This window comes from Notolepis coatsorum (genome assembly GCF_963971535.1).
Source record: "Notolepis coatsorum genome assembly, chromosome: 5".
Taxonomy (NCBI): domain Eukaryota; kingdom Metazoa; phylum Chordata; class Actinopteri; order Aulopiformes; family Paralepididae; genus Notolepis; species Notolepis coatsorum.
The window spans coordinates 25,335,295-25,348,278 of NC_140169.1; the positions used below are offsets into that span (position 1 = coordinate 25,335,295).

The 12,984-nt window shown below is 43.7% G+C and overlaps 1 protein-coding gene across 1 annotated transcript in view; it reads right to left on the reverse strand.

The window, feature by feature from the left end:
* Positions 1-12,984, reverse strand: part of LOC311228130 (hyccin 2-like) — a gene marked incomplete at its 3' end in the record, with an annotated part of 330,310 nt that overhangs the window by 190,211 nt on the left and 127,115 nt on the right. The window contains 1 exon segment of the mRNA XM_084314043.1: positions 10,754-10,841.

The window sequence follows — 12,984 nt, forward strand, 5'->3', positions numbered from 1 at the left end:
AGATTTTTGGGGAATTAACTGATAGAAAATTTATCAAAAATTAATCGAATCGAATCATGGTCAAATGAAGAGATTTCATGATGCATTGAATCGTTGCCTGAATAATCGTAATCGAAATGAATCGTTGGGAGGTTGCATCGTTACACCCCTAATACACACGGTCCTCATATCCCTCCTAGTTACACATACACACAGTCCTCATATCCCTCCTAGTTACACACAGTCCTCATATCCCTCCTAGTTACACAGTCATCATATCCCTCCTAGTTACACATACACACAGTCCTCATATCCCTCCTAGTTACACACAGTCATCATATCCCTCCTAGTTACACACAGTCCTCATATCCCTCCTAGTTACACCTACACACAGTCCTCATATCCCTCCTAGTTACACATACACACAGTCCTCATATCCCTCCTAGTTACACATACACAGTCCTCATATCCCTCCTAGTTACACATACACACAGTCCACCACCGTTCATCAGAGAAGTCAGAGGGCACTTAGGCAGGATGGTGGGCACTGTAGATGTAAGAACCACCAGGGTAAAACATCACGCTGAGCCATGGATGCACACTGAAATACAGCTATGAAAGCCAGAGACAAAAAATGCTCTGAGTTTCGTAAAAGTCAGTCAAAGCTTACCAAAAGCACGAGCAGTGAACTCCAAGACCACGTGACTGAACTCAAACTAGAAGGAAACAGACTAAGAAATGACGTAAACTCCATGATCAAAACTGCTAAAAAAGATTTCATCAATGACAAAACTGAGGAAAACAAAAATAAACCATGTGAACTTTGGAAATTACTCAACAATCAACTAGGCTGCAGTAAAAAACTTAAAACCAGGTTCTCAAACATAAACATAAAGACGGACAACACGCTCATCACAGACAAGCTGGATGTAGCCAATCACTTAAACACTTTCTTCACAAACATAGCCACAACACTGGTAAACAAACTACCCTCTCACTCAGGGCAGTATGGGGTAGAACACATAGTAGCATACTACAAGAACCTAGGCGTCCACAAAGACGACTTCAAACTGGAAATGGTAACTACAGATGAGGTACTCAAAAAACTGAGCGCCCTCCAACCTAACAAGGCCACTGGCCATGACAACATCCCCTCCAAATTCCTCAGAGACTCAGCAGCCGCCATCACCCCAGTCATCACACACATAATAAACCTCTCCATAAAACAGGGACACGTCCCCAAGGACTTCAAAATTGCGAGAGTAACACCCCTGCACAAAAAGGGCAGCAAATTAGACCCAGGCAACTACCGCCCTGTTTCTATCCTTACATCCATCTCGAAAGTCATGGAAAAAATTGTATACGAACAGATCGAAAAGTACCTTGCGGAAAAAAATCTAATCTACGAATTCCAATCTGGCTTCAGAACATCCCACTCCACTGACCCATGCCTTCTCTATTTGAACGACCACATCAAACAAGAGGTGGACGCGGGCAAATACTGCGGCATGGTCATGCTGGACCTACAAAAGGCCTTCGACACTGTCAATCACACCATTCTGATTGACAAGCTAAAAGCAATTGGTTTTGATAGTCTATCAGTGAGCTGGATACAATCCTACCTGGAGGGGAGAGAACAGATGGTGGAGGTAAACGGTACCCTATCCCCCCCCCCCCCTCACAGTGAGCTGTGGTGTTCCACAAGGAAGCATACTAGGACCGCTATTATTCCTAATTTATGCAAATTACATGTCGTCAGCTTGTGACTGCAACTTGTTCCTGTTTGCGGACGACTCAGCCCTGCTGGTCTCTGACAAGAACAAGTTACAGGTTGAAAAGCCCTCAGCTCTGAACTAGGCAAAATCTGCATATGGCTCGCCGACAACAAACTATCATTACACATGGGAAAAACAGAGTCCATTCTCTTCGGTTCAAATAACAAATTCAGCAAGACCGACGGCTTCTCGGTTACAGTAGGTGACAATATTGTCACAGGGAAAGATGAAATTACCTACCTGGGTTCCATCCTAGAGGCTAATCTTTCCTGTGACAAGATGGCATCCAATGTAATAAAAAAAGTCAACCAACAAACTCGATTCTTGTACCGGATCTCCTCCCTGGTAAACAAGAATACCCTGAAGACTCTGGCAGGAGCACTCATTCAAGGGTACTACGACTATGCTTGCACCTCATGGTACCAAAGCACCTCAAAGGCACTAAAAAGAAAAAATTACAAACATCTCAAAACAAGCTAGTCAGACTACTGCTTGACCTGACTCCTAGAACCCACCTCACCCGTGCCCACTTTGACAACCTAGGATGGCTTAGAGTAGACGACAGAGTACAGCAACTTGCAATGGGCCTGGTCTACAAGATACAATACGCGACCAAGGTACCCATGTACATGTCAAAATACTTCCCAAAGGTCAGTGAATACCACGATCACAACACCAGAGGGAGCTCCACAAATCATGTTAAACCCAGATTCGGCTCAAACAAGGGACTAAACACGTTTCGCAATTATGCCACATCGATGTGGAACGCCCTACCCAAAGCTGTAAAGGAATGTGAATCACTACCCACTTTCAAAAACACTCTGAAAGAACACCTACGGGAGACTGCAATTCAAAACTGGCCCCTACAAATGTCCTAACCCAGTTGTACAGTAAATGACAAAGTATGGCTTTTTCAGTATTCCAATGTACAGTGTACAGTGTCCCCCACCCCCCCACCCCTACCCAACCCCCCCCCCCCCCACCTCCAATGTACAGCCCCCACCCCGCCCACCCAACCCCACCCCACCCACCCAACCTCCTCCAATGTACAGTTTCTACGTCAAATGTATATACACTCTGTAGGAGCCATTCTTGAGTTATTTAATCTTTGGGTTTGTATCATGCAATTATTTGAATTATGAAACTGCTTTATGGATTACGAAATATGAAAACGAAAACTGATAATTTGATTGACAAGTCATGATATTATATACACTGATTATCTTATTGTAACTATTCTTTTGATTTGAAACTATGTGCACTTTCCCTTTAAAGAGACCTACCTGAGCTATTCACCTGTGTGGTTTACCTTGATAAGGGGTGGTGGCTTGCGTGGGAGACGTGGACCGGGAAAGCAAACAGTTTTTGTACCGCACGCACTGCACGCAACGCACGCATGAACCGCATGTATTAGATATACAAGTTTTGTTTGTTTTGCAGCTTGGAAATAAATGATTGATTCATTGTGACAGCCAAACGGATGGATCAGAATCTTTATTATGTGCGCATAGACTAAAGCTATCCCCGGAGTGGAAGTGGCAAAATACGAAATACAAAATTGTTTGTAAATAGCCACTATACACTTTTTTTCTGGACACTTTTTGTATCACAAACAGTACTGTATTTGCAAATCTGATATGTCATAAATGTATAGATGTAGCAGTACTGTCTATCTGTATGTCATGTATGTCATATATGTTATGATGAATTGAAAATGGGGGACCCTGATGTAAACAAGACGAAAGTCTTTCTCTGGTCTGCATCCCCTTAACAATTGTATGTATTGAGCTGTACTGTACTGTACCCATTCTGCAATCTGTTAATACACTTTTCAATCAATCAATCAATCAATCAATCAATCAAATACCAGCCACCCTTCAGTCACCAGCTTACAGCTGGAATATACCCTCCTGTCAGTGGCAGGGTTCGAACCAGCAACCTTTCGGTTACTGGCTGGCCTCCTTAGCTCTAGGCCATCCTGCCACCCAGCTGCTTCTACTGCATTAAATCAGAAGTGACAACATCTCAGTGACATCACTCAACAACAACACACCTAATTTCTTTAGTGGGCGTAGTGTGACGAAGCTCTCAATAAGCGCTACAAAGTCACACATTTATGACAAGTTCATATAGTTTTAGAGACTTGTAGACTTTAGACAAGTGGTGCAATATATATATATATAATATACCATCATCCCACTCCTGCCTTAGCATCTCAGGTGGGTGTGGCTACTAGGGGTGTAACGGTACACAGAAGCCACGGTTCGGTACGTACCTTGGTATTGGGGTCACGGTTCGGTACGAGTTCGGTACAACAGAAAAAAAATATTTATAATTATTATTATTAACACATTAACACTTTGATCGCCGGGGTTAAATTCATAATTTACCATCCCTCGCCAGCCCTATTTAACATGGAGAAGTTCCCCTTCTTTGCAGGGCTATAACTTTTTAAATTGTATTGCTAAATTGACATTACTATGGCCCATTCAACGTCCTATATGTATTGTTCAGGGTGTAGCAACGTTATACTTTTTCATTCACATATTCATACTAAAATACGGTCTAAAGTATAAGTATGTTTTTATCGTTTTCTGCAGCTTTCTCCAGAACTTGATTTATAGCCCCAAATGCATTATATTGATGATGAAATACAGTTTGATAGGAATCTGTGCGAGATAAAAAAAATTTCAACTGGACGTACTTCTAGGAGTTACTAAGTATGATCTGATGTAGACCGGATGAGCGGGGGGTCGTTTATAATTCCGTGGCCAACGTTATATCATTCATCTAGTGTGGGTGATATGATCATTAGAGCAGTTAGTAAAGAACACGTTGAAAAATAACGCTGGATCTTACCGTATCTTCCTCGCGCCGTTGGACGATGAGCGTGGAACTGAAATATTCCTATTATGGGATGTAGAAATATCCGATCCATTTCCAGGTTGTATAATAGTATATACGTCCAAATCATGTTGTTTATCGAGTTATTTGCAATTGATCGATATCCATTGTGTCAAGATGGAGTCTCGCTAACGATAGCGAGTGCCCGGACGAAATATGGGTGAGCACCACTTCATCCGCATCACTTCCTGTTTGGGCAATCGGCTGATCGGCCACCAGATGGCGCTCTTGAACCGTTGGAGAGTTGAGAGGGGCTCACCAGTACATATAATATATATAATGTCTCCGGGGGAGAAATATGATTTCGATCACAGATTTTTGAAATATTGATATCAAAGACGCTGTCCAGCGTCTTCGGCAGAATAAGCATGGCGGGGAAAGACGCTGCCCAGCGTCTTCTGCGATTAAAGTGTTAACTGCCACTGCAGTTTGCCCGTCTCATACCACTCTCTGCCACCACTCTAAGCCTATGGAGATGTTCACCTTCTTTGCAGGGCTATAACTTTTTAAATTGTATTGCTAAATTGACATTACTATGGCCCATTCAACATCGATTATCTATCGTTCAGGATGTAGGAACGTTATACTTTTTCATTCATAGATTCATACGAAAATACCGTCTAGAATATAAATATGTTTTTATCGTTTTCTGCAGTAATTCCTAGAACGTGAGTTATAGGCATAAACGCATATATAGATTATCAACTGCCGTTTGTTGCCGATACACGTTATATTAAAAATGTCAACTGTACATGATCCTAAACGTTATGACTGATCATGCGTGGATGAACGGGGGGGGGGGGGGGGTCGTTTATAATTCCGTGATAGTCAGTAAATGTTTTATGTAGTATGGGTGATATATTGATCAGAGCAGTTTGCATTATTAATAATAAACACTCACGCTGAAAATGACGTCAGCGTCCTCTTACCGTTCGCCGATGAGACTGGAGGAAAAAGATCCCACTTATTTGACGGTGATCTACTCGATCCATTTCCGGTTTATATAATAATAATAAACGCCCAAATCATATCGATTATTGAATTATGGCAGCATTTGCCCGGTGCACCGAGATCACCAGAGATCCATTTCCGGTTGTAACTCGCCGATCATCCACCAGGTGGCAGTATTGAAGCGTTGCAGAGTTGTGCAGGCTCCCACTGCATCAGACCAGGCTCCCATTCTGAATACCATGGCGAAAAAATTCAATTTGATCTCAATAACGTCGTACGCCGTGGAATGGCAGAATTAGCATGACCTTGAAACACGTTGTACGACGTTTTTGGCACAGGATGTGTTAATATAATTATTTTGTATTTTTTTTTATTTATATATTATATTTATGATAATTATTATAATTATTATTATTAAATAGAATACTTTTCTATAGGCTTGCCGTGGTAATTAGTGATACTGGTGTCATTCTGTGTTCAGGCATCCACTTGTTTACTGCCCCTTTAAACTTATCCTTGCTAAGTTTCAGTTTCACTTCCAGAGAGAATTTTACTTCACGACCAGACTGAACTAGAGAACAGATGACATATTACAACAATGGCAGAGGATTATTTGGATTTAAACACAGTGGAGCTCAGATAATCTGTCCGGAAAAGTAGGTTTCTTCTTTTTATTTGATTATGCGCCTGTGAGTCGGGCGGGCCGCGGGGGAGAATGTTGATGTGTTTGTTGGCGCGTGTGTGTGTGTGTCGGCGACGCGTGTGTGTTTAACTTTCTTTCCATTGGTTTCATTTGGTTAACGTTATTGGGCGCACAAGAAAACGAAAGAAAACTGTAATAACCCTGCAGCTGTTCCAATTGTAAATGTGCCTTTCTCCTCCGTGTACTTTCGCCGCTCTGAAGTCTGACTCGGTGTGCCTGGCCACACACGCTGTTCTCGCACGGACCTCGCGAGTGCTTGCATGTGGGTGTGTCTGCGCTGTGGGGCGTATTCGTTGCATGGGTGCGCATACCGCACCGTGACGGCCGTACCGTAAATTCGCGGGACGAATACACGTACCGTTACCCTAGTGGCTACAATCACACCGTCTCAGATCAGAACACTATGATTCAACATAGTGGCAGATATCACTTCCTGAACCCACTTCGCCTAAACACACACACACACACACACACACACACACACACACACACACACACACACACACACACACACACACACACACACACACACACACACACACACACACACACACACACACACACACACACACACACACACACACACACACACACACACACACACACACACACACACACACACATTACTGTAATAGAGCAACATGCCCTGTTCTCAGTCTTCTCCAAACATCTCCCTCTGTCACAATCCCATAACTCAACCTAACCTTAACTCAACATAACCTTAGCTAAACATAACCTTAACCTTAACTAAACATAACCTTAACTAAATATAATCTTAACTTAACCTTAACTCAACATAACCTTAACTCAAGTCAAGTCAAGTCAAGAGTTTTAATTGTCACGGCATACAGGTATACAATGAAATGCGGGTGGTCTTGCCCGCAACGATGTGCAATACAGTGGTACATATAATAGAATCAAAAGAAGAAACAACATTGTGCAGTAACAGATAGCAGGTAACATGGAGTGACATCTCGGTATCTGTACATAGTTATTTACAGCGCATGTGTGACATGCTAGTTAGCTTTGGTAGTGCAATACACTGTTCCTGTTATTCTAATTTAAAGTGTCCTTTCCTTTGGCCATAAGTGTGCGTGTGTGCGACATGAGTGTGTGCCCGCTCATGTTAAAGTGTTAAGTGGCTGCTCGTGTGTGAGCGTGCACAGTGTGCGTGTCGTGTGTGTGTTCATGTGTGCTTGTGTGTGGACAGTTCAATGTTCTGAGCACTCAATGTACATTGTTCATGGCTCTGATGGCCTGGGGGAAGAAGCTGAGCCTAAGCCGCTCTGTCCTAGTAGCTGGGATTTGCAGGCGTCTGCCTGACCTCAGCAGCTGAAACAGGCTGTTATTGGGGTGGTGAGGGTCTTTCATTATCCTGCAGGCTCTGGATTTGCACCTCTTGTTGTATAGAACCTGCAGGGGGGGTAGTGCAATACCCGTGGTACGCTCGGCTGAGCGCACCACTTTCTGTAGGGCCTTCTTGTCCTGTGCCGTGCTGTTTCCATACCAGGCAGTGATGTTTCCGGTCAGGATGCTCTCTACAGCTCCTGAGTAGAAGGACTGGAGTATCTTCCCCGATACTCTGAACTTCCTTAACTGTCTCAGGTGGTAGAGACGCTGTTTCGCCTTCTTTACTACTGTGCCTATGTGTGTTGACCATGTCAGGTCCTCTGAGATGTGGACCCCCAGGTACTTGAAGCTGCTCACCCTGTCCACGGTAGCCCCGTTTATCATCAGTGGTGTGTGTGTCTCCTGCTGTCCTCTCCTATAATCCACGATCAGTTCCTTGGTTTTGCCAATGTTCAGGAGCAGGCTGTTGTCCTGGCACCAGCGTTCCAGTACCTCCACCTCCTCCCGGTAGGCCTTCTCGTCGTTGTCCGAGATCAGCCCCACCACCACCGTGTCATCTGCAAACTTCACTATGGAGTTGGAGCTGAACTTGGCCACACAGTCGTGTGTGTAGAGTGAGTACAGCAGGGGGCTCAGAACACAGCCCTGGGGGGACCCGATGCTCAGGGTGATGGTGTTGGAGGTCTGACCCCCCACCCTGACCGCCTGGGGTCTTTCGCTCAGAAAGTCCAGTACCCAGGCGCTCAGGGCGGAGCTCAGACCTAGCTCGATCAGCTTGTCCACCAGTCTGGTGGGGACTATGGTGTTGAACGCTGACTCAACATAACCTTAACTTAACATAACCTTAACTCAACTGTAACTTAACATAACCTTAACTCAACATAACCTTAACTCAATATAACCTTAACTTAACCGTAACTTAACATAACCTTAACATAACCTCTTGCACTGCTCACGAAATTCTGATGAGCTCAGTAGCACCAAACGTTCCTGGTAAAGTACTTGGGGAGATTACAGGTCTTGGAACAAATACAACTATGAAACAACAGATGGTCCTCTGTGTGGCGCAGATATGACGACGTTACAAAAACCAGACGAGATTTATTTAGAACGGGAGAGGGTGAGCGATGGAACAAAATGATGATTGACATGAGGAGGATCCACCAATCCAACTGTTGACATAGCAACAAGGATTACAATAAGGCGGGACTTCCAGAAATGTTAGAAAACTGTGAATTCATATATATTTTTTTTCTTTTCACACGTCTCCGAGCTCTCTGACAAGTGTGCTTGTTCAGCTCTTCATGAAAAGCTGACTCACTCACTTCCTCCTGCCCTGTCAAGCTGTCAGGCTCTCAAGTCAAGGGGAGTTCTCCCCGGGAAGCACGGGATTACGCGTCACTATGGGAACGGCGGTGACGTGTCACATCAACAGAGTCGAGGGCCGAGGCTTCTCTGATGTGACCATTTTTACCAAAGAGGGTCACCATTGTATAACACAGACTGGAATCCAAAAAAACATTGAAAAGAAAAACATGGAATTTAGTAGACGATGAGATCCCGTGTGCCTGCTAGCTTCCAAGCCCTTCAAGGTGAAGGTCATGGAGTAGCCTATTTGTTCAAAGGGTCCAGTACTGAGCAGTACTGAACAGTTTTGGTTCAGTGATCAATCTAAAAACGGTTTGAAGGATATTTTGGTCCAGATGACTAAGGATTTTGGGGGCGACATCCGAAACGTGACTTGAGATAAGAGACGTTTATCAGCAGACAGGGTCTGTCGTGAGTATTCTCTTTGCAAAAGTCTGACAGATAAACACAACTTCTGCTGGATAAAAACGTGGGATAAAAGTGGATTTAGGAATAAGAATGATAATTCTCTGATTTGTAAATGGACCGCATCTATAATAGCGACTACACAAAATGCTTTACGCCTCACATTGACTCATTCTCACACACAAGACAACTATGCAAGGTGCCAACCAGCTCGTCAGGGAGGGTTAAGCGTCTCGCTCAAGGACACCTCGACACGAAGTCGGGGTGGAGCCCAGAATCGAACCAGGAACCTTCAGATTACCAGATGACCGCTCTACTTCCTGAGCCACTGATTGATTGACATGTCCATTATAAAAAATAGAATCAGTGCATAGAGCTATGGGCTCATGAGTCACCACATGAACACGCTCAACTCCAATATGAAAACCACCAACATTGCAGATGTCTGGGTGTGGCTTGAGACGTGTGGGACAGCTGGAGAGGAGGGGGGATGAGTGGGGATGAGTGGGGAAGGAAGAGTGTGATGGCTGAGGTGTTGGATTAGTAGCAGGACCAGAGAATTTATATCACATATTTTTTTATATTTCTTTTACAACTGAAATAAAATGTGTTGTTATTACAGACAGAGTTAAGTATTAAAAAAAAAAAAAAAAAAGTACCGTTGGGTACTGATTAGGGGTGGGAATCGCCAGAGACCTCACGATACGATCGCGATACTTGCGTCATGATACGATAGCATCGCGATACTAAATATATCGCGATACGCTGAGTATTGCGAACTATCTTTTTTTTTTATCACATTTTATTTATTACCTTTTTTCAACTGCAAAGTAAAACTTTGTCAACATGTTTTATCTAATAAAATAAAGTTCAGTCTGTTCATCTCACTTCAATAATTTTTATTGCAGAACATGGTATTTTCTCAGGCAGACAGATGTAAACACTAATCTGTGTTGCATGTACCTGACAAACTGAATTGTTTGTATTACAGTCATATTCCAACTTAACTGAATGCACATGTGTGTGTGTGGACTACTGTACTATTACAGGCATTGAAATGAACAATGCAACTTCCTTATACAAAAAAAAAAAAAATATATATATATACCGGTATATATATATATTTTTTGTGAATAATTAAATATCGATACTTGGCGTCCCTGTATCGATACAGTATCGCCACGCAAAGTATCGCGATACTACTACGTATCGATTTTTCCCCCCACCCCTAGTACTGATACAGATTTCCAGGAACTGGTACCAGTATCGGTTCAAATGTGAACACTACCCAACCCTACACACAGTATATATTGCTTACCTCACTGTCCCAGAACTCAGATCTCCACTGGGAGAAGAAGAAGAAGAGTCCCCTCACTGTCACACATCTGTCAACCGCTGAGTGTCACCTGCATCAAGAGGAGAGAGGGAAGAAGTTAGCATGGCTGTCCCCTCATGGTCCATACAGCTGAGTGTCACCTGCATCAAGAGGAGAGAGGGAAGAAGTTAGCATGGCTGTCCCCTCATGGTCCATACAGCTGAGTGTCACCTGCATCAAGAGGAGAGAGGGAAGAAGTTAGCATGGCTGTCCCCTCATGGTCCGTACAGCTGAGTGTCACCTGCATCAAGAGGAGAGAGGGAAGAAGTTAGCATGGCTGTCCCCTCATGGTCCATACAGCTGAGTGTCACCTGCATCAAGAGGAGAGAGGGAAGAAGTTAGCATGGCTGTCCCCTCATGGTACGTACAGCTGCGAGTGCCGTCCTTTGGATAATAATAACTGGATGGACGTTAAACCGAGGTCGTTAAAAGAGACAGGGCGCCTATCGCAAAGAGTAGGGGGTTCCCCGACGTTCCTGGCCAAATTCCCAATCAGGGCTCTGACGTCAACGCCACCTAATCACTTGAGAGAGGACCAAGACCACCTCAAACCAGGGTTGACTTGAGAGAGGACCAAGACCACCTCAAACCAGGGTTCACTTGAGAGGACCAAGACCACCTCAAACCAGGGTTCACTTGAGAGGACCAAGACCACCTCAAACCAGGGTTCACTTGAGAGGACCAAGACCGCCTCAAACCAGGGTTCAGTTGAGAGAGGACCAAGACCACCTCAAACCAAGGTTCAGTTGAGAGAGGACCAAGACCACCTCAAACCAGGGTTCACTTGAGAGAGGACCAAGACCACCTCAAACCAGGGTTCACTTGAGAGAGGACCAAGACCACCTCAAACCATAGCTGTCAACATTGGCAGGAGAAAAAACGTGCACATTTTAGCCCCGCCCCCTCCCGGCCCCGCCCCCTTCCAATGGAGCTGCCTCGTCGCTGCCATCTGCTGCTGTATTAAGGAAATTCACTGTATTATTTTACAGATTACTTTTGTTTTCCTACTTTAAGTGTAAATGCTATAAAAATACAGTAAATTACCTTGTATCAAAATATTAACCATTAAATAAAGGTTGTAATCTGTAAATGTATTTGATTTTACTGTAATTTGACAGTATTTGGAAACCATTGATGCCAGACATTTAGTTTTCTTGCAGCTTTTTTTCTTACAGTGTACAGTCAGTGAATCCTAAATCTCCACTAGGCAACCACTTAGAACATGAAGAACATATTTAGTATAACAGCGAACAGATATAATAACTAATTGTAAGAATTCTGTGTTTAAAACTGTTTTGAAACAGTTTGTACTCTCCACAGAGGAGAGGTGGGGGGGGGGGATTTTTGCATCTGAATAGAGCTGCGCGTTGGGATTCAGATTAACTGAGCCAGGTAAAGGCATTCACACAGAGAGAGTCATTAACGTTAACAATGGACGCATTCAGGTGAGGGTAGTTGTCCACGCCCCCCCCCCAAACTAGCTGAAGTGTGAAAATCAGAGGCATTTCCTCCCCTTGAGCGTTCTAGACAACAGACTGAGTTACAAGATTTAAATGAATACATGATATTCAAAACATTCTCAGATTTCAAAGTATGACACATCATTTGAAAGCTTACATTCTGTACTTTCACAACCTGGAAAAATCTGGAAAATGAAAATGGAGACATGTCGGCACAAACGCTGGACTTGATCACATATATTTTATGAGTTTAAAAAGAAAATTATATATTAAAAAAAAAAAAAAAAAAATCAAAAACGTGCCAATCCGTGAACCGTGAAAAGGGCGTGCAGAGGGTCTAAAAAACAGGAGAATCCCGGGAAAAACGGTAGGGTTGACAGCTATGCCTCAAACCAAGGTTCACTTGAGAGAGGACCAAGACCACCTCAAACCAAGGTTCACTTGAGAGGACCAAGACCACCTCAAACCAGGGTTCACTTGAGAGAGGACCAACACCACCTCAAACAGGCGGACCAGGGTTAGGGATGTGGACCAGGGTTAAATTCTGGTGTACACACAGACCCAAACAAACAGCACCACGGGGGTAAGCGCTACAAGATTTGATTCAACCGGACTAAACAAGGCAGGTGTGAAAGCACCCCGAGACTCTGGTCCTAAAGGTAATCATGAAAAATAGACAGCAACAAGGGTTTGGTTTAGTAGGATACAAGGATA